This window comes from Rhagoletis pomonella, unplaced genomic scaffold (genome assembly GCF_013731165.1).
Source record: "Rhagoletis pomonella isolate Grant_MI unplaced genomic scaffold, Rhpom_1.0 Rhpom_scaffold_00001, whole genome shotgun sequence".
In the NCBI taxonomy this organism is placed as follows: domain Eukaryota; kingdom Metazoa; phylum Arthropoda; class Insecta; order Diptera; family Tephritidae; genus Rhagoletis; species Rhagoletis pomonella.
The window spans coordinates 35,353,619-35,376,855 of record NW_023458555.1 but is presented as its reverse complement, the minus strand read 5'-3'; the positions used below and the strand labels follow the sequence as shown (position 1 = coordinate 35,376,855).

The 23,237-nt window shown below is 34.3% G+C and overlaps 1 protein-coding gene across 6 annotated transcripts in view; it reads right to left on the bottom strand.

Annotated features, from left to right (window-relative positions):
* LOC118743508 (transcription factor E2f1) overlaps positions 1-23,237 on the bottom strand; it is a 279,469-nt gene that overhangs the window by 42,308 nt on the left and 213,924 nt on the right. For 4 of the 6 annotated variants that reach the window (XM_036476247.1, XM_036476238.1, XM_036476262.1 and 1 more), the window contains exon 4: positions 17,555-17,826. The exons of the other annotated variants lie outside the window; for them this stretch is intronic. The gene's annotated coding sequence lies outside the window, so the exon portion shown is untranslated. The remainder of the gene's footprint in view (positions 1-17,554; positions 17,827-23,237) is intronic. 6 annotated transcript variants of the gene reach the window in all.

Sequence of the window (23,237 nt, the reverse complement as noted above, 5' to 3'; positions counted from 1 at the left end):
AAAGACTTTTGTCTTTAGATATATTGTCGGAGAAATGAAAGACAGTTGACAGAATTGGCCTGTTAATCAATTTTTATTTTTCATTCTGAGAATTTTCTAAATCTATCTCAATTCTTTTAAGCTGTTACAGATAACCGTTATGCGCACTAAGTTAATATACCCTTGGGAACAAGTGAATAAATACGGTAAATGCGGCGGCAAATATGAATGCAGAGCAGACGGAAGAAGGCGCAAAAAGTGTTAAAGCAAAAAAAAAAAAAGTTTTGAAAATAAAAATCCTGGTAGAAAACACGCAAGGCACAGTGCAGACAGAAAGTAATTTCAAGCAATTACGTGCATAAAAAGTACATATCCATATATTTTTATAATTCTATGTATAAACAAAAGCAGTCCATCCATAAAAATCGAACACTGCGCGCAGCCGTTAACAAGCTTAACGAAAAATAATAGGTGTAGGTAAGAATAAAACATTTCACTAGGGTGCATAATCAGTAAAGTAACTTTTTAAGACATACCTACCAAAAACGTGATGAAAATAAATCAACAACAATATAATGTGATAATAATATTTTATTACTAGCAGCAACATGAGAAATCGCAATGTTGAACGTTGAACTTGATTAGCACACGCGAACACGCATACATACAAATGCAGACAAGAGTATGTTTGTACCCTGCAGAAAAAAATTTATCAATTGATAAGAAATAACCTGTAGTTTTTTGCAGGATTTCTATAAAATATATAACTTGTAGTTAGCTACAAAAAGCTAACTTGAAACAAGTGGACAAGTAATGAAGAAGTAAAGCTCGAGATTTTTTTTCTTTAAACGCTTGTCTATTTAAATATCCTGCACTTCGTAAATACTTTTTCGAATTGAGGACAAATAAAAGGAAGATCGAAATTTCATTTTATCATTTTGAAATTATGTCTGACGGAGTTCGAATATGGGACCACCTACAGCAGAATATGTAAACAAATATGAAATGTGATAAAATAAATAAATTAAATAAATAAAACAAAAAATAAATAAAAATGTTTTGTTTTTTCCTATTGATATTTTATGCCCAAAAGTAGTTAGTAACAAGTTAGTTACATCTAATGCAGAGGTAATCACTAGGGATGTTAATTTTTCGGCTTTTCCTGATCTCGGGATTTTCGGTAAGGCATTGTCACACTCCCGGGATTTAGATATTCATTACATTTCAATCGAAAAAATTGCTTCTATATTGTTTGAGAAGCTCTCCTACCATGAAATAAATAATAAATAAATGGGTTTGAAACCATGGTACAATAAATACAGGTATTGTCATCCCAGAGAGCGCATATTCCGATCTGCCTTATTTAAAAAATATTATTGTTGCCCACACTAAAACGTTTACTGCTGGAATTTCAGAGATATGATTAATTCAAGAAATTATTAAAAAATTCAATGCAATGTAGAATAAAAATATGGGTAACAAATGCAATAGGATTTTTTTTTTAGAATTTAAAGAATTTAAATTTTTTGGATTCCCCAGGGCGAATAGGTAATTTTTAAGCTGACAAAGTTAGAAAAACGAAATTCGAAATATTGCGAAATTTCAAGGATACAATTTTAAAGTGACATTTTCAATATTTACCAGCCCTTCTGCACTAGAAACTTGAATATGTTTAAGTTCTACAGGATTTCCTCATTAATTTTATACCCATACTTCACCTTTCTCTGAAATTTTTAAATCATTTTAATTACTGACGTCAGAGTGAAAAACTAAAAACGCAATTTTACTATATTTGTGTTTAAAATTTACTATCGCGCGGTGTTATATGTACAATGAGCTAGACATTCATAAAAAATATTAATTATTAAATAAAAAAAGAAATATAGCCAATACTGGTCAAGAAAAGGAGTTTCTATTATTGCCATCAGTGCAAATTACAAGTCCGAAAATCTCCGAAATAACTACTTGCCAATAATCTCGGGATTTTCGAGACCTTAAAAAGTCCGGGTTCCCGGGATTAACATCCTTAGCAACCACCCTTGACTGTTTCGCGGCCATCGCCATAGAAATACATATAGTTAGCTTTCATCAAAGAAAAAATACAGATAATAAGTGACTTATAGCTCCTCCCTAATCAACTTAAAGCTAGCTTATAGTTAGATACATTTCCTGCAGGGTATGTACATACAAGCATTTGCCCACAAACACGAATGCATGCACAATTTTTATTCATATTTTTTTTTTTATCTACAGACTAAGCAGTTGCAAGTAATTCAAGTGTAACCTGGTGAACAGCGTGGCAGCGTGGAAAATCAACGGATGTTATAGTAAAATCGAGCTAATAACATGTATTCTTGCTTGTACATACTATATAAGCACGTATGCACCTACATACATACATATGTTTGTATATATGTCTGTACATTAGGCTGCATCATTCTCCATAAAAAAAAAACGTTACTGTTTTTCCATCGGACTTATAAAATGCTATATTTTAAGATTTTCACTAAATTATTTAGGAAAAATATTAAGATTTAAGTAGACTGGACCGATTTGGATTTCATTCCTTTGATACAAATTTTAAAACATTTTTATGCAGACCTTTTAAGCTTAACTCCTCCATCATAAAATATGATTTTTCGGTGAAAAAAAAAATTATTTATAAAAAACTAGAGGTTTGGATGTGTTTTCAAATCGGTCCAGCTCACACAAATCTTAACACTTTTCCAAAATATTTTGGAGGAAGTCTTAAAATATAAATACTCGTAATAAGTTTTGTAACTCAGGTGGAAACAAGCAATTTTTTTAGTGAGCCACCCTAATGTACATACATACATAAATATGTACATATGTATTTATGCGAAGATATGCAGGAATGACTTGATTGTTTATAAAAATGAAGAAAGAAGCGCGAAAAACTTGACGGGCTCATCAGTAATGTGTAAAAAGTATGTATGCAGCTCTATACCTACTTAGCGCTGTCAATGAAAATTAATTTACCGCAACTTATTATGATTACTTAACTGGATTGCCAGTAATAGGAGTAATTTTTTACTGTTCATTGTACATACATAGATACACCTGTACACACATGCATATGTAGCTAGTATGCATATGCACGTGTATTAGGGTGGTCCTACCATCGTTTCAGACACCCGCCAGAATTGAAGAACGCCCAAAATTTGATTTCAAAAACTTAGCAAATATTCCAAATGTTAATAAAATTATAGTTTAAAAAACTAAAACCTCCCTATTATAATTGCCATTCGTACTGTCATCAGGTATGTAACTTGAGAATAGAAATCGCTGCATCAATATTACATAGTTACATCCCGAGCTAATAAAAGGAAGGTAAAAAGAGTTATAACTGATCATCTAAAACTGTGCAGCCGTATGTGAGTGAAGAGAAGTCTCGCGTAGTGCTAGTTTTTAATTTCATCAAATTTCAAATCACCCTATACCGATAAAAAATGTTCTTAATTAAAAAAAAAAAACAATAAAACTTAATGGCACATCTACAAGCTAAGGTCTTTAATTTAACTTCTCATTTTTGAAATTCGAAAGAATGGGTGCAAATCTAATGACTATCACAAAAAGTGCCTCCTCTTACAGTCCTAATATCAAGTAGAAAAAAGTCCTGTGTGGTACAAAACGTTGCTCCACTGTTCATATTGTCGTGGTATTAGTGCTATCACCCGTTTGTGTGCACCTCCGAGTATGCAACGCGTTCAAAACCGTATCGGACGAAGCAGCGCTGGTTATTTCTGGGCTACTCCCTTCCAATCGACATCTTGGCCAAGGAGGCTGTTTATTTGTTTTCAACTCAAAGAGACCATCCTCGCCGAACGCAAGCAAGGCCATCTAGTTTAATGGAGTGGCAACGCAGATGGAATAAGGGGCGATGGACGCATCACTGCATTCTAAATATTGAACGCTGAACCCAGAGGTCTCATGGTGAAGTAGACTTCTACACCTCGGAATTTTTAAGCGGTCATGGTTGTTTCAAGGCGTCGATATCTTCATAGATTCAAGTACAACAGTGACCCTTACTGTGATTACCGTGGAAATGCCGTTAATGACGACGCGGAGCACATATTTCTACTGTGTCCGCGTGCTTTAGCGAACATAGGCGCAGACTACAATCGTCTATCAGTGAAGCCCTTTCCCCGGAAGCTATAGTAAATTATATGCTAAAAGGGAGCGAAGAACCTGGAGGGACCTGGCCAGCAGAGCAGTAGCATCAGTGATGAAAACTTTTGAGAAGCTTTGAGAAGCAGCGGCGAATATACATATGTATATAGAATGAAATTGTAAATACGTTATTTCAAGGGATGTTTCTTGGGTAGAGAGCGGTGGAGGGTATCATTTGCGGAAAATATTTTACTTGATAGTTTGATTCATAAATGAAAAGCACGACGTTACTCGACACTTAGGAACGACTTCTTTAGCGCCACAGCATCAAATTGTGCCACGCACTGAAAATGACAATAACAGATGTAGAGCTTAGGCTCAATCCGCCTTCCGACGGAATACTAATACGGTGGTACCGAGGGGTTCGGTAAACAGACGGTAAGAGGTTTAGGGCCGGTTGTTCAATGTCTGGTTATCACTACCACTACACTATCGACGATTTCGACATCATGCATGTAACATGTGATCGATAAAGCAGTAGTTGTGCTTAACCGGAGCTTCTACCTCCGATTTGTGCTAATCAGACATTGAACAACCGGCCCTAAGTGGGTTAAAATCGCACACTGAGGGTTAAGGCTTTCGATGCTGCATCCACGGAAAAAATACATACATAGATTAAGTGAGTTTTGGGTAAAAATATACATACACATACATATGTATATATGTTTGTACTTAGGTGATTTTCCATTTTTGCTATGCAGATGGGCAAGACGCTCTTAGAAAAACAATTTCACTTTCTTTTTTGTCACTACATACATATATTTTGCATCTTGTGCGCAAAAGCGTTTTCTGCAATGCGCCTCCAGTTGGCAGCCACAACTTTTTCCCATTTTTGATAGATTTTTATTAATTGTAGTAAATCTCACGAATACAACACTGGTTAGCCAACAACAATACATATGTATATGCAGTAGGCTGTGAAAATAAAAATATAAAAGCAAAGCGCTTTGTGAATGTATGGGTGCATTCCAAAACGTCAAAATACAAAGCATCCGACTCTTTTATTTCTAAACCACACTAGAAGAAAAAGTCTAACTTGCGCAACCTTGTTGAAAACTAGCATCTAACCGTGGTTGCGCACATTTGACATTACAATCTACTGAGGCTTAGAAGCAGGGTTGCCACTTTGGTAAATTGTTACCAAAATTGGTAGAAAAAATTTGGGTTGGTAACAAGGTGAATTTTTTCTCATTTTGGTAGATTTTTGTTGGAAAAAATTTCGTAGTTATCTTAATATTCTGCCTTAACATGAGTTTCGCCTGAAAAAATTCACCCGGAAATTTGTCATCCGCCCATAGTAAAACCATGGAAACAAAAGTGAAAAGTGAACCGGTTTGGGGAAAATGAAACTCATGATAAGGCTGATTATAAATTTCTATCCAAAATTGCTTTAATTTTTGAACGCTTTAATACACCCTTCTTAGATACATACATACATATATGTAAATGTATATCGATAAAAGGCGAACATATCGTGCTCCATACAAAACTCATTTTACTGTAAACCTGGGGATTGCCTAGATATTTTAAATGATTCTCTAAATAATTACACACTATGACGTTGGAAAAAAGTCAACGCCATTTTTTATCAATAGAAAATGTTAAATGAAAAAAAAAACAAAAAACCAGCGGTAAAAATGTAAAATAAAAATCGACGGGAATTTTTAGCTGCACATTGTTAGTTATACTAAAATTCCATGAGCAATAAAACTCCATACCATAAATTGTTCTAAAAATTCAGAGCATACAATTTTTTTCAATCCTTTATTTTTATTTGTTTGTTTGAAGCGCAAAAAAACAAGAAACTTTTATGTAATTGAAAACCGTTATGAATATTAAAAAAAAAATCACCAAGCCGAAAAGATGCCATTAATATGATCTCAAATACCATTTCATTAGTTAAACAAAAAGTTCTTTGAAGACAATTTTAATTTGTATTGAAATAACTAAAAAAATAGTACAAAACAATAGTTTTTATTAAATTAACTAAAACAAGTTATTGGTAGATATTTTCTAGATTTGGCAGATTTTTTTCAAGTGGATGGTAAGTATTTTTTATCGTCAGTGGTAACCCTGCTTCGAAGTAACAGAGACTGATGCTTTGTATTTTGACGTTTTGGAATGCGCCCTATTTAAGAGCGCCAGTGAGCAGAGTAGCCAACAAAATCAGTAGCAACCACACCAGTTGAGATAGCTGGCCAAGAGCAAATTAGAGCGGTATGACGCGCCAAAAAAGCAATACTAACAAAAACGAGTACACTGGGGAGGATAAACAACAACTTAAAATTGGTTGGTGAATCTGGTTAGGCGGTGATGGTGAAGGAGGTGATATTAATCGGGGGGCGATTACAACTAAAAGCATATCGCATGCGCACACATACATCCATACATCGTACGTAAGTGTACCGCAAATGCACAATAAATACAATAGGGGTATTCTCGAAGTCTTGTACGATGCACGGATTGCACGAAATGCAAAAATAGTATTCCAAATTTCGAAGAGTATGAGAGCACCCTATTGCAAAGTGGTAGCATGCATGGGTAGCAAGGAGCGAAATTATGTATCAACTACAATAACAAGAAACAGCAAAAAAAAATGAAGTGAGCGAGATGAGAGGAATGAGAGAAATATGCAGCAATTCCAATAACAAAACAACTAGCACAGGGTCGCATTTATTTTGCTATGCTACTTTGCAAAATATATACATGGGTTTCGACGTTGCATATTTTGCAGCGATAGGAAATGTTGTTTCTCATGTATTTTGTTGTTGTGTGTTTGCAAGTTATGCAATCCATGCAATCCGTGCTACGTGCAATGGCTTTGCAAGATTTGGAGAATACCCCTAATATTTGAAGAAAAACGTGTTTGCACGCTTCGACGCAAAGTCAAGTGTTACCGCTGCTGCTAAAGAGAAAGAGATTGACAGAGAGGGGGGAAACCGGTTGTCGATTTGCCAATGCGCCCCAAATGCTCCACAAATACGCGCATGTGAGCAAACAAGAGTGAAGCTTCAAAGAATTGAGTACCACTGGCGCAGGTAAAGAGCATAAATTGCCGACGATGAGCGACTTGGAGCAACACTAAAAATAATGGTAGAGGGGAAGGGGGGGGCTAATTAGAAAATCTTCTGCGCAATGAAAACCAGTGAACAAGTAAAACGTTTAGAGCGCTGCGAGAGCAAACATAATCAATTCATTTGGCGGCAATTGGTGTGTATGTGGGAGAGCAGAGTGATGGAAGCGGTGTAGGGTTGGTGGGGGCGAGGTGGCGAGGTGGCGTACGTAATTGCGCAAACACTCCCACCAACAGCTACAGCTGATTTGCTTTTTCATTCAATAAAAAATGCAAGAACAGCAGTGAGCTTGCAGCGAAAGCGTGAAGTATACTATTACACACACGCATACACACGCAGAGAAACAAAGATAACACAAACAAATCCATACGTATTTTTTCAGCATGTTTCATATGCGCTCATGATGCTCATTTCTTCATCAAACCCCGTTTATAAGCCGGTTGTTTTGGAACATTTTTTTATACTATATGTATGTATGTACATATGTATATTTTAATGGCACTTTTTTCTTTTACTTTTTGTATGTTTTTAGAAAGCGACAAAATCCACAGTGAGAAAGAGGAAGAACATATGATTTGGGGAATGCGATATACATATTGTGTATGTACGAGTATACATACCCAGCAGGGAAGCCTCTAACTGGTGAACCAAATTTCTAGTTGCGTGCGAGATCTTTATCGCCAAAAACGAACCAGGCCGATGTTAACTAATTAGATCCCCACGAGTTCAAAAGCAGCGAAATGTGGTACTTTTAAAAAACTATTTTATTCTGCTTTTTAAAATTACATATCGCTAGCTAAGCATGAAGTCCACTTTTTCTAAAAAAATATATTTTAATGCAAGAAGCAAGAACAATTAGAAATGCATTGTTTTCTGTTCGGTGATAAGAAAATTTACTAAGTCCAAATAGCCACAGAAAATGTGATAAATATCCAAAGAATAAAAACTTATCTAAGATGACGAATTTAGAACTGGAATGCAGAACGAACTTGATCTCATCTGGCGAATTTAGAACTAGTTCGCACTTATTGAAAAAGGAATGCAACGAGGGGCTTATTTACTTTAAATGGATATTTGTTTAGCGGTTTTTTCGTTCAAATACAATTTCATTCTGAACTTCGCTGATGCTTTTTCATAGTTTGGTAAAACAAAGCAAACATTTGTGTTAACGTTTAAACGTCTTTGGACTTTCGCCGTGTTAAATTCAGTTGTTTGCATGCAAAAGAGATTTATCGCGAACCAGTTCAGAACTAGAGATTCTCCCCACAGAGTATGTACAATGAGTTTGGCAGGCAATTTGTGGAACGTATTCTGTTTATATGGACACACATATGTATGTACATATGTATGTATGAAGGATTGCGTTCAAGTACCTGTTAAAGGGTTAGAGTTATTACGCTTAGTGGCTTCCGAATCGAATTTATGTATGTACATACAGTATCGGCCAATACAATAGCACCTCCATTTTAAAGTGTGATTGTTTGTCACTTATGTTTATTTATTTATTTGTAAGAATCTTCAAAAAAAAAAAAGCGAAAAGCTTTTTATACTAAAATTGACTTTAAAAACTTTATATACTAAAATTGAATGGGAAATAAAACTGCACACCCAAAACAAATTCAAAAATTCTCAATAAAAAATGTGAAATTTTCCATCTTCTATCATCTAAGGTAATTTTTGGGAAAAAGTATAAACAAATTATTAAACAACTAGTTTTTTTTAGATATTTTAAAATTAAAATATAATAAAATTTATTTTTATGGGGTAAATCCTACATAAAACATTTTCGATATGTTCAGTTTGACTTATTTCCGTTAAGTTATACATTTTTTTTAAAGATTAAATAGGTATATTTAACTTTTCTTAAATTCTATAGAAATTTCTGTAGGTAAGTTTAACTAATGATTTAACTATTTATATTTTAAAATATATGTATAAGCTAACGGCCCTTAATGAGATAAAACTTTTATATCATGGACGCGGTTATTATCCGATTTTGTTCATTTTCAATACCATACATCCATCCTTAGGTCAAAAGAAATACACGTACCCAATTTCGTTAAGATATCTAAATTTTTACAAATCGCGCTACATATAAAACTCATTGAGTTATTAAAAAAAAAACAAAATAAATATGGTATTAATATGAATTTCCTTTGATATTCTACAATTCAATAAATTACGGAAACAATTAAAATTTTTTCTTCGCTATTCGCTTATTTCTTCAGGGCCAATTTAATATTTTATGTGGAACTTTATTGTTGTCCGCTGCCATGAAAATATTGTACTGCATATGTATATGTATATATATGTATGAATGAATGTGTGCGTATATTGACAGGTAGTATACGTAGTGCTAGTAAATATACATACATATATAGTACGTACATAGTACAAGCGTACATATGTATATACTTAAAAATGCATACTATATAGAAACAGATACTCTATTTGACAATCAAGTAAATCATATGAATATTTGCTTGCGTACTTGCACAATATCTGAATTTATTTATTCACATGTGAATATCAAGGTACATATGTATGTATGTATGTACATTAGGGTGCCCCTAAAATTTTATATTGCGAAGTTTGAAACGCATAGCCTCTAAATTGTTTCGTTTTGCATTATATACTATAATCCTACATTAGAAATTAACTAATAATAGATACTAAGAAGCAAATAAATTTTTTATTTCAATAATTACTTTTAAATAAAATTTAAATACAACAAACAACAATAAATCAGAGACATAACTATTATAAGAGAAAATAATAAAAGTCAATCAATAATCTTTATATTAAGATAAATAATTTTTGAGTCATCTATAATTATTATTCAAGGACTTATATTATAAAAGTCTTTTCATAATAATTATCATTGAGGTAAATATTTTTTAAAAAATTTAAGACTTCAAAGACTTTTATTTTAAGACTTATATTATAAAAAATTTTTTTTATAATAATTATGAGCGCGAAAAAATTATTTGAGTCTTAAAAGGCGGGACTTGTTCAAGAGCATTTCAGGATTAGTTGGGGACCAGTTCCGGGCTAGGTTCGAGACTAGCTGGGGAGTAGTTTGGGACCAGTTGGGACTTGGTTTGGGACCCGTTCGGGACTATATACAAAATTTTTTCGCGCTCATATATATTATCAAAAGACTTTTATAATATAAGTCTCAAAATAAAAGTCTTTGAAGACTTAAAAATATTTATCTCGCTGATAATCATTATGAAAAGACTTCTATTACATACATAAGTCTTAAAATAATAGTTATCGCTGACTTAAAAAAATTTTCTCACACATAATAATTATCAAAAAAATTTAAAAAAGGTTGCATACCTTAAGGCATTTTTTTTTAATTCCCCAACAGTGGAGGCTAAAATAAATAAAAGCTATTTATTCTTTTCTCTATTTGGTTATTGATTTATGATAAATTATCTAATTTCTATTTAATTTAGATATATACAGTTTTTTCAAAGCGAAATTACTTCATTTCAGCATCATTTGCTTTTAAATAACAAATGAGCCGTAACGATTCGATGAGAAAAAACGACGTCGGAACGACGTTGCGGTTTGTATGCAAAAAAAAACGACTTCGTTTCGAGTTCACCCAAACGACTTCACCAGACCGACGTCGATTCGAACTCGACCTCGCTCTGTGGCAAATTGGGTATGCAACTTCACAAGTGTGATTAGAAGTAGAACAGCCGTAAGGAAATATGTATGTACGTTCATATGTAAAACTATTATTTTTTGAGCAAAGTGTTTTATCTCAGCGATTTTAAGTAATAGCACAATGAAAAAGTTTAAAATTAACGAAAAGTGTTTAGAATGTGCACAAGTACTCTATATGTACATACGTACATATATAAGTATGTATGTGGCATTGCTCATTTTTGTGTTTTTGTGGCGATAACCTACCTACAACAATTACTACGGCTATTTTTATGCGAAAATTAACCACAAATACAATATTATTCAACATAAAAATTCCAATCCGACGAACTGAGACTTCGAGCAGCGCTGCTTTTTTTGGCATTTTTTCCGCTTTTAACTTTTAATTTTCGCGTTCCAATTCGCCGCACTTATATGTACATATGTATGTCGACTGCTTGTTTACGTATGCAAATATGAGTATGTATTTAGTTCAAGTTAGCAAAATTAAAAGCATAAATGCACTTGCATGCATGCATACATACTTAATATGTATGTATGTATTAAAGGGTATTTAAATATGCGCTTGGAAATATTAAAATGATTATCAGTAGCAATGAGTAGGTTTCTTTCAATTGACAAGTTTTGGGGAGAGAAATCGAGCAAAGCGCTGAAAGAGTATAATACAAAATGTAGGCATGTATGTATGTATGTACATTAAGGCAGAATAATTTGTTAGGAGCAAAATTTTCAAAGAAAGTGTAAGCAAAAATGCGAGGAAACTATATAGCAAAAATGACGGTTGACCCTCGTCATTTTCAAAAGAAAAAGCAGTGTATTTTAACTTTCCTGGCCGAAATGTATCTTTCCAAAAAATTTCGAATGAAATAAACAAGCATAACGAACTTGTAAAGTAGTTTCTTAAATATGAAGAAAACACAAAATTTTGTAAATGCAAAATTAATTTCGTTCAGAAAAAATTATAATGCACTGATTTTTCTTTTAAAAATTGGGAGGGTCAAACGTAATTTGTGGTATATCGTTTGTTCACCATTTTTGCTTAGAATCGAACGTAGAATTCGTATATGCCATACACTTTTTTTTCGAAACTTAATTACTCCGTCCTAATGTGCATACATAATGAGTTGCTGACAGCTTAGAAAACATACTTACATATGTATGTAGGTAATTAGGTGTTTGGTACTTTTATTTCTATTTAAGTATTTTTAATCATTTAACTATTTCGAGAAATATAGCACACGCACAAACATATAAGTGGGCGCACACTTATCTATACATATATGTACATATGTTTGTAGGTGTGAACGAACATTTGTTAGCAGCCCACCCAAACAACTTATACAAATGACAATGCGCTTGCTAATTGTAGGTGAGTGAGCTGGCGGCTAGCGAATGAGCGAGTCAATTGCAAAAATACTTATAACAATGAAATACTTATACAATGAAACGTCAGTTTGAGCAGCTGAAAAAGGAAAGTATTTAAAAAAAAAAAACGTCACTCACATACAGTACATTAGGATGCCTCACGCTTGGTAAAAAAAAAATAAGATATACAATTTGGTTATTTCTAAAACTTTACACGGCAGGCGTGTACGGAATTTAAGCGATCCTCATTGAACCAATTTTAGGTTTTGTCGACATGTTAAACAAATTTTAAGAAATTATAAAAGCATGAAACCAGGAAAAAATGGTCTTCCTTCCAAAAGAAGGTAGGTCCTGTCTGAGTTTCGGCCTATTAACCTTAGTACCCGATAAGCATATTCGTCAAAAGATGCAGCCCACTTAATACGCGAAGGACAAAAATTAGATGTGAAATTAAAGCGTTTGGTCTGTAGATGTGCAAACTGGTTTTAGTTTTTTGAAAAGAGCTGCCACCTTTTGAACAGTTGAACTCAAATTATTTAGTAATCAGTGCCATCATGTCCGCACCGTTCAGTCGAGCTTCCGAAATGAGGTGTCAAATTAAAAGCCTTGGACTGAAGATGTGCAATAAGGTTTTACTTTTTTGAAGAGTTGCCACCTTTTAAAAAATTATATTCAAATTATTAAAAAAATATAAATAAATTATTACAAAATGGGTATCAACTTAAATGGTTTTAAAAAGCTTTGCTTCTCAGCTGAATATTAGGACGGTTGCCCCCTGTTAAAAAAAATCATATTAGGCAAGAAAAATATGTATCACCATATGGGTACCAAACGAAAGGGGTCTCAGAAAGTAGTAGTTTGTGAAAATATTTTGAAGAGGCTTGCCAACTGCTTGAAATGTCGATTTTTTTACGCCGACTCCGAACGGCGATTGTATTTTTATAAGAAGCTGTTTCCATGGCAAATACACTAGGAGATCGAGGGGCGAGCACTACTAGATTCGAGTTTTCAAATCCTTTCGGCATCCCTGCATTTGGCCAATATATTATTTGGGACTTCATAAAATATACCAAATTTTATTATACGCTTGGTGTTTTTTTTTTTAAATTTTTTTTTGGTGACTCTTCCTAATTCACCCAGAGCATATATGTGTATGTACTCCATGTACGAACGTAGGCAGGCACTCATGAGTAGAAAGATACCCCGAACAATGGCAAAAGTGGAATACATATGTAAATAGTAAATAAAATGTGAAAATAATGATGATGGGGCCAACAAGGGCGACGTTGGTAGTACGAACGTCATCCGGGGCCCCAGTGTGCTTGCTGTGACAATTAAATACATATGTAAATAACATTTGTATGCGAATATTTCTTGTCAGTTGATAGGTGAGATTACGAAAATGTGCTCCACGTAACGTATTTTGCTAGTCTAATCAGTTGAAATGTGGTGGTGGGTGCCAATGACTTTGTTAATATTAAGTACTCGAAGGAAGCTCTGTGTGAAAAACATGTGGCTGCGTTTTTTTTTTTATTAAGTAATTAGTAATCATTTCAGATGTTTTAGAAGTCAACTCTTTTTATGTATACATACATATATATGTATACAAGTATGTACTCGGCGAAAAATCTGTAATCGATTTTAGTGGAAGGGTGTTCTAGCAGGTATTACTTTTGAATGTCTATATTGTCTTTCGCTTCTTTAACACATTAACGACCATTGCCAACTAGTGATGTGCTGAGTCGATACTTTTAAGTATTGATCGATACTCGGTACCGAAATATTTAGGTCTCTAAAAAAGCGCGCATAGGCCGAAAATATTGAAAAACCATTCGGGGGAGACTCGCTTATCAAAAGCCGAATGTAGGGGCAAAGATAACTTTAAATATTGTTTCAAATGAAAAATGTTTATGTATTCATAAGTACGTCAGTCCGTCGCCATAATGAATACCTGTCTGAAACATTTTGGTTCTAGATGAATCGTACAATCGGACGATATTATCTTTGTATCTTGAAAGGTTTCTTCATCTGTCAAAGCATTGTTCTGGAACCTTGGATCTACTAAGGTGAAAACTGATAAAATAATATTTTACTGTTGCAACAAGTTCAAGCATTTTAGCCGATAACATATAAAATGAGAAGTGCCCTGTGATGATTTTTGGTTAGTGTTTAGTTTAGTTTTAGTGTGCGACTATAATTGTGTCTCGGCCACTAGGATCTTGCGATCTCACAGTTGTCCAGATTGATCCATAGGTCATTAGTTACGGCTATGGTGTATTCTTCAATCCCCGTAGCAGAAACTAAATCGGTGGCTTCGCTAATTTGCATTTTAGAGCCCTGTCTAGCCAACTGATCGGCTATTTCGTTCCCTTCTATATTGCTATGTCCAGGAACCCAGCAGAGAGAGGTTTGACGTAACTACGAGAAGACAGTGTTGCACGACACTTCCGAATTGCTTTCGGCTTTAGCACCCTGCAGTATAATGTTGCAAAGCCGCCAGGCGGTCAACGAATATATTGGCGACAGAATATATTGACTGACAGAGACTTACTAACCCGTATGAGACAAGCCGACTTCTCTACGGCAAATATCACCGCCTCTCTCCGCGACAGATACTGCAGTTATCAGACAGGCGGTATGATTGCATACAGACCCGAGCCGACTCCTTTTTTCATCTTTGAGCCATCGGTGTAGATGAAAATACCATTATTTACCGACAGGAGCGCACCTTCCCAGGTTGGAAAGTGTATGAGAATCTTAAAGCTAAAATTTCAGAATGACGTCAAGTAATCAGTTTCCACATCTAGGTTAGGTTAGGTTGATATGGCAGTGAGTACAATGACCAACTCATTTAAAGATTGCAGGTCCATTGTGATATCACTGTGCAACATGAGAACCTCAGTGACTATTCTGTACAGAAACATTTTGAAGCTCTTATGAAGTGTAGGATTGGTTTTATTCCTACACCGGAGAGTTCCGTGAGCGAGCTGAAAAAGTGCCTATCTCACCTAGAAAGCTCCCTCTGCTCTTAGCTAAAGTTGGGCAGTTACAGAAGAAGTGCTCAACTGTTTCTCCTTCTTCCTCATCGCTGCAAGACCCCTGCGTGCCCGTAGTTAGCCTGCTTTTACAATTTTAATTTCCTCAGTGTAATGGCCCCTTTTGCGGCTGCACCCGTTACTTGTGGACATTAGGTACTAAAACTATACAGTATTGACTTTTGTGATGAGGAATCATTTCCACACAAGGGTTCCTTCTAGAAGCGATTGGAAAAGCTAGCACAGTCTTGAACCTGTATCCTGAGTTTGTAGCCAAGCCAAGGTTCTCAATTAGACCTCTTGTCTCCGTTTTCGGTTGCCTTGGAGACTCTGAAGCCGAAATTCGAAAAATAATTGTGAAAGTTTTTCAACAAAATTCGAAATGGAGACACATCGTAAAAATTGCCAAACCCGTTAAAGTATAACGGGTCTTAAAAACTTTAATGGGAAACTAAACATTGATAGAAAGGTAGGATTTGGTATAATATGTAGTTTAGGAGAACAGTACAGAGCTAAACGTGTCAAGGACTCTATATAATTAAGCGGAAACTTCCTTATAAAAAAAAAAAAAAATTACAATTGCTTTTTTAATTAATTTTGGAAGTTTTCAAATAGTATGTTCATATTAGAGGCATTAAGTGTCGACTTCAAATACAGCATATATGTGAAGTTTCAAGAGTGTGCCACGAAATTGAATAAAATGGCAGCATGCAGAATATCTGGCGCAGCTATTTTGTAAATTTTTGAAATTGAACGATTTTGTAATTTTAAAAGTTTAAGATACTTCTAAATGTCAACATTTAACGGTGAGAATCTTCTTCTTGCCAAAACGAACCAATCTAGAGTCATCAAAGTAGTGTGCCACCAAATGAAAAAAAAAATACATCGATTATAAGATGACTGATGAATTGCGAAACAAAAATTCAAATTTTACAATTTTTATTGGCACAGAATACTGTAGAAAAATATTCCCGCAAATATTTAATTACTTTTAAGTTAAGGCGTGCAGAGGCTGCGTATGGTGCTACGGGGCGTACACGTTACATACACAACTACGGGTATATGAGCAGGCGTTGTTATTTTGATTTTTTTAGTATATCTTTTTTAAGTTTTCATTTAAAAACAATTTCGCGATGGAATTTTGTTCTTTATGCAAAACTGAAGATAATGCATTGTCTGAGAAAAGTGTGCCACATGTAACAACTTGCGGGATTTGCTCATATACACATGAACTGGAAAGAAAGCCCCCACCCTTTGTCTGCGATCAGTACCGCTCTCAATGCGGGTAGTCCGCTATCATCTGACCAATTCTGACTGGAAAATAACTTAATCAAACAATCGTATAGGATATGCTCTGCAGAGTCCACGCGTAGAACGATACATATATATATATATGTATGGGTATTAGATCCCTCCAGTACTGCAAGTGTTAATCGCTACTTTGGACCGCTACTGCACCGACTCCTAGGGAAGTAACTACTCTATTAACCCGTAGTAGTGCGCCTGGTAATGCAGAGTCGAAGCAGACGGAAGCAAAGCTGCAAAAAACAAAAAGGAAAGGGGGCGTTCATAAATCACACAAGTAACTACTTTAGTAACTTCCGGTAGTACAGAGGAAGCCGATGGTGACTACCGCCTAGGACATTGACTTTTAAAAGTAAGCGCTGAAATACACGGCAAGTAGTCAATCGGTAGTCGACGCAGCTTACTTAATAGCTATCGATTCATCAGTCCTGTAGTCGCTCCCTCCGTACTGCAGGGATGCCACATTTGATCAAGGAAGGTGGAATTTAGAGTATTCGAAAGAAAGATTCTGCAAAAGATTTACCGGCCTTGCGAATTGGCGACGTCTACATAGTAGCGCTGAGGATGGAACGATGAGCTTTATAACGATGAAGACATAAAGCAGCGGTCATTGGTAAACGCTGGTGGTAGCAGAGGAAGAGGAAGGCCTCCTCTGCGATGGAAAGAGCAGTTGGCGAAGGACTTGGCTTCACTTGGAATTTCCAATTGGCATCAGCTGTCATAGAAAAAACTGCGGGAATACATATTTGAAAGTTGTAAAAAAGTCGTTCGAAAAAATCGCCCAAAAGAAAACCGTGAAGTTCACCTTTTTTTACTTTGAACTAACTATGCCCATACAGAACCTTTTAAAAAAAGTATATGAAAATTTCGTGATTAATATGAAAATCAAGCTCACGCAAGTTCACGGATGCCAAAAATACCACTCACGCAAATCCTTTGTAATTTCGTGATTTTTTCGTGAATCCTCTCACGTTCACGCGTGAAAAAATCGCGACACGACGTCGCCTCACGTAGAGAATCACGTATTTTATCCATTTTTAGTTCTGACAAAATAAATATTTTTATTTGTGTTTAGGTGCGACTGTGTGTTCATCCTGCAGAATGAGGCTGTTTATCATAGCAAGGACATCTTGTAAAATGGTCAAGTTTTACCACTTTACCAACATAGAGGGCACAGTATTCCAATTCAATGAACTTACCTAAAATGAGAATAAAGAAAATTTTATTAGTATATTTTGTTTGGCAACAGTGGACTTATGTATGTATGTTATATTATATTATGTTTATAGAAAGTAAATACTTATGCATATTGCAAAAAAAATATCTATATACAGTGACGAGCAAAACTGTAACATGGTTTAACACTTTTTGTTTCAACCACCGCTTTATTTCCAAGTTCTAACGACTTTCATACTTTTGCTGTATATTCTTGTTGGTACATCCCTACTCCCTCTCTCATAATGATTTGAAGTCAATACAACAACAATAAAAAAACCAGCAGACAAAAATGTAAATTAAGGCAGATGTTACAGTTTTGCACTCACTCTCAGTTTTGCATTTGACAGTTATCTTTTACCTAGTTGGAAGTCAGATGACTTTTTTCTATATTGTAATTTATTGAAGAAGTGATCACCAGTAAATAATATAGTTAATCAGAAACCATAAATGTAAATAATAGATTTACTACGGAAAGGCGGAACCGCACGAAAAGTGGCAAAAAATTTTGGAATTTGCTACTTAAAAATGTTAAGACTTAGAAAAAATATAGCCTAAAGTGTTCCCAAGGACAAAGGAAGTCTGTTAAAAAATATTACGGTACGATATCTTGTGAACTTAGAAGCAAGTATCGATGCAGCCACTACTACAGAAGCGCTTAAGGTATTAAACTTTAATGCAAATCAGTAGACAGCGAGGCGAAGAATTGCCAAATTGAGCGCAAAGCCATCATAAAGAAGAAATAAGCAAATGTGATCATAATACATGTGCGAGTGTGGCAGCATTTCACTGCATCGCACGAAAACCGAACCGTTGCCTATTGGGATATGTTAGGCCGTTCAGAATGCAATAAAAAACAAATTTTTAAGTTTCAATTGAAGGTTATTTGGTCTGACAAGACTAAGTTAATCGCTTTCAATCAGATGGCCGGGCATGGTATTGGATCAAAGACCCAAATTAAGCCTAAGCGCATCATGTACTGCAAACTGTGAATCACAGTGGTAGGATCTTAATTATTTGGGGCTGTATTTCAAAAATTTTGTTGGTCCGTTAGTACGCATTATGCGTAAGGAACAGTATCTGTTCATATTTCAACAAAATTTGCAAGATGTAGTCGAAAAATGAGAGTTTCTGCTGAAAAATCACCCAAAACATACTGCATATGTTCGCAAAGACTGGATACAAAAGCAAAAATTTGTTAATTTGAAATGACCTCCACAAACCGCGGACATGAATCTCATCGAGATTTTGTGAAATCAACTAAAAGCACAGCTTAATAAGTATCAATGTCCGTAAAATCGAGTACATGAGCTGTGAAACCAAACTAAGGATATACCTCGAGAATTTTTACAAAGATACAAATAAGGTATGCCAAATCACATCCAGGAACTGAAACAGGCAAAAGAGTACTGAACATTGTGTTAGTAGTTCTTTTTTTTCGTGAAAATTGTTAAAAAGCTCTTAAAAATATATGAGTGCAAAACTGTAACATCTGCCTTAATTTACATTTTTGTCTGCTGGTTTTTTTATTGTTCTTGTATTGACTTCAAATCATTATGAGAGAGGGAGTAGGGATGTACCAACAAGAATATACAGCAAAAGTATGAAAGTCGTTAGAACTTGGAAAGATAGTGGTGGCTGAAATAAAAAGTGTCACACCATGTTACAGTTTTGCTCGTCACTGTAGCTACGTTAAACCACGATGACAATATTGGTTTTAGCGAAAACTTGGCTTAGAAAAAAAATAGCGTCTCAAAGCTTAGTCGTTGCTTTGAAAAACAATAAAACCATTTGCAACAATTAGCCACGAGATTTTTCAGGCAAATCTGATCAGATTTCCTCTATCAATTAAAGCAATATGGCCTGTTTCGCTGGGTCAAATACCCGAGTGTATACATAATATCTACATACATACATATGTACATATATATTATGTAGTATGTGTATAAATAATTACATATGTATAAGTAAATGAGTATTAATTCGATAAGAGTCTGATAGACGTAGAAAATAAGCTTAGATGTCAATCAGAAGGCGTCGCAAAGTGGGACACATTGAAACGCTTGAGTGAGCAGAGTAGTGCTTAAATGAACTATTTATTCCTCGCTACACGATATTGCTCACTGGCAATAGCTTTTATATACGTAGGTATCCATGTACTATTAAACATTAGGGTGTTCCCGAATCGTTTCTTTCTGTCTAAATAACGTACATAATTTTTTTTTTTGCGAGAAGGGTCAATTTTAAGTTGAGCTTATGGCTAAGAAATTGCCACGAGATTTTTTATTTTTTTATGTTAAGTTACCTTAACAGCGCAATTGTGTGTTGTGAGACCATTCAGAGGCAGTAGGCAAGATAGTTTAGAACATTTAGTTCCACGTATTCTGACACAAAAGTCTTACAAAAAAGAAAAGCTCCCTTGCCAACTTTCATGGTGAAAAGCTCTTTTGACTAAAAGTACTTAAGCATGTCTTATCATTTTGCTCGCGCTACTCCCACAGTGGCAACTGGCCTGTCGTTCGAGAGATACGAGGTTCGAATGCTCGGGCAGCGTAATTTTTGTTGTTTTTTGAAACAAATTGTTTCTTCCTTAATTTCATTTTTAAATTTTATTGCTTTAAAAAGCAAAATGTGTATATCTTTAATTTAATTTACTTTTTAAAAGCTCATTTTATGTTCTTTAATTTAATTTTTGTATTCTTTCCTTTGATTTTTTGTATTTGTCTGTTTTATAAACTATTTTATTGTTTTATTTTCATTTCATTTTCTTTTAATTTTTAATTTTTTTTGTTTTGAAAAGAAAAATATTTTTTTTTATTTAGTTTAGTTTTTAAAAACTTGTTTTATTTTTCTTTTTTATTTAATTAAATTTTTATTTTTAAATTTTATTTTGTTAAGTCTTAATTTTTACATTTTTTTTAATTAAATTTTTCAATTTTAGTTTTTATTATTTTAAAGAGGATTTTTTTTAAATTCATAGAATTTTTAGGAACTTAGGCATTTTATATATATATTTTTATTTTAGTATTTATATTATTTATTTATTTTTAACAAAAATATATATATTTTTATATAATTTTATTTTTAAAAAACGTACGGCCAAAAGACAAACAGATTAACGCTAAGACAACTTTGTTAGACGATCTTTCAATTAGTATTTCGAAAGACTTGTTTGTCTTTCCGATCATACGTCGCGCCCCCTCACCAATAAGACAGGATCAGTGCGCAGAGAGAAAGGCGCAGGTCACTAAGCGCCAATAAGTGGAATAAGATCGGAATATGATAGGCGTAATAGACGAAAGCAATTACCCAGACACCAATGGAATTTATTTAAAAACTAATTGGCGGCGAGGATTGCTTTTTTCGTTGCCATAATGTCACTCATGCAGCGGCACGCAACCTAGTAGCACTTTTTGCTTGCTTTCAACATCGTTTAGAGAGCTAAAGCAATATTTCATACTAGCTTTGATGTTATTATGGGGGATTTCAGGGCTAGTATAAAGGGGGGACTGTCTGACATAACGCATATGAGCAAATCTCACGAGTTGTTTTTTTGGTCGAAAATGGTGGCACAATTTTGCATATATATACACGTGGTTGTGTATGTAACGTATACGCCCCGTAGCACCATACACAGCCTGCTAACACGTTTACTCGCAAGCATTAATTTAAGTCATATTATTTAAAAGTAATTCGATATTGGCGTGGAATATTTTTCTAACAGTACAGTTACAGTATTCTTCACGAATATATATATATATATATTTATATCTTCATGTATATAACAATTTCAGAATGAGTGTGCCAATAAAAATTGTAAAATTTAAATTTTTGTTTCGCAAATCATCGTCATCATTCAATCAATGTAATTTTTTTCATTTGGTTGCACACTGGTTTTATTGCTCTAGATAGGCTCATTTTGGCAAGAAGAACATTTTCAAGTATCATAAACTTTTAGAATGAAAAATCGTTGAACTTCCAAAATTACAAAATACCTGGGACAAATATTCTGCATGCTGCCATTATTATTATTATCTTCTAAGATTTTCCAAAAAATTGTAGGCCAGATATCTTTTGGTATCGAGTTTTTGAAGTTCAAATCAACTATATAAGCCCCAGATTTTCTATTTTTAAATTGTGATCCATCTTTATACTAAACCGCAATATTAGATTCGGTATATGGCTTCTTTAAATTCCAGAGAACTCTCTATTTGCAATGGATACCTCGAAGTTTCGCGATATTTCTAGCTTCTAAACTACTGGGGCACCCTAATGTACATACATATGTATGTAGGTTGATCTGGAAGTATTTTTCGTCATATATATGCTCGCAACTACATATCTATGTTTGCATATACCCTTCTATTCAAGTATATATGTTGGTAAGCACTGTATTAGAAAAATTAGCAAGCACGCGGCGAACTGGCGAAGAAATACGAGTAGGTGTCATCGGTTAAGCAATGGTGAATGAGCCGCATTTGAAGGTATGTACATAAGTAGGTTATTTGGTAGATATATAGGTGAATTATTGTTGCTGTTGTTGGTAAGAGTTTTTAGCTGACTATACGCACATATGCACATTTAAAAGTAGGTAGCGTTGAGTGGTGCAACAATAACTTCATAGTAAAAAAATAACTGTTGGCAACACGCGGCGTGCATTAGCTGAGTAAGCCGACAGCAACAGTCAGCTGCTGGTTGGCACATTTTATTTAAATGGAACACATTAAACAAATAAATAAGTGAATTGTGTAAAAAATAAAAGACGTTTGCAACAAAAACGTATGGAAGCGTATTTGTGCGAATCGCACTAATCACATGAAGGCAAGCAGCAGCAAAAATTAAAAAAAAAAGTGTAGAGACAGTGCTGTATTCGGCTATGCCGAAGGCTTCATACATTTCATGAAATGGCACTGAAAATAACGAATAGTGGTGTGTGAATGTGGGTCTCAGCATAAACCCAAAAAACCGGCATAATTCCGTTGACAAGAAGAAGAACCCTACAGGAAATGAGAACTATAACTTTCGATGGTACAGTGGTCAGGCAACACGCTCGACACAAAACTCTAATGCAAGAAAAATGACGACATCCGCGGATACTCAGATAGATGTATGTACATATACGACTTAAAAAAAAGTTTTTGTAAAAAAATAACTGGTAATCGGTACAAAATTATTTTGATTTTTTATTTACCGGTAGCGAAGAAAAAAAAATCTAAAAATTGGGTTTCAAAAAACCGGTTTTTGTAAAAAGTAACCGGTAAAAAAAAATAGAAAAAAAATATAAATTTATAATTTCCACTTCAGTGTACATTAAGAAATTAAATTCTATGAAATTTCAGTAAGTTTTTCTTTTTGAATTTCATTGCGAAAATTTTATTTTGTGGTGTATTTTAGA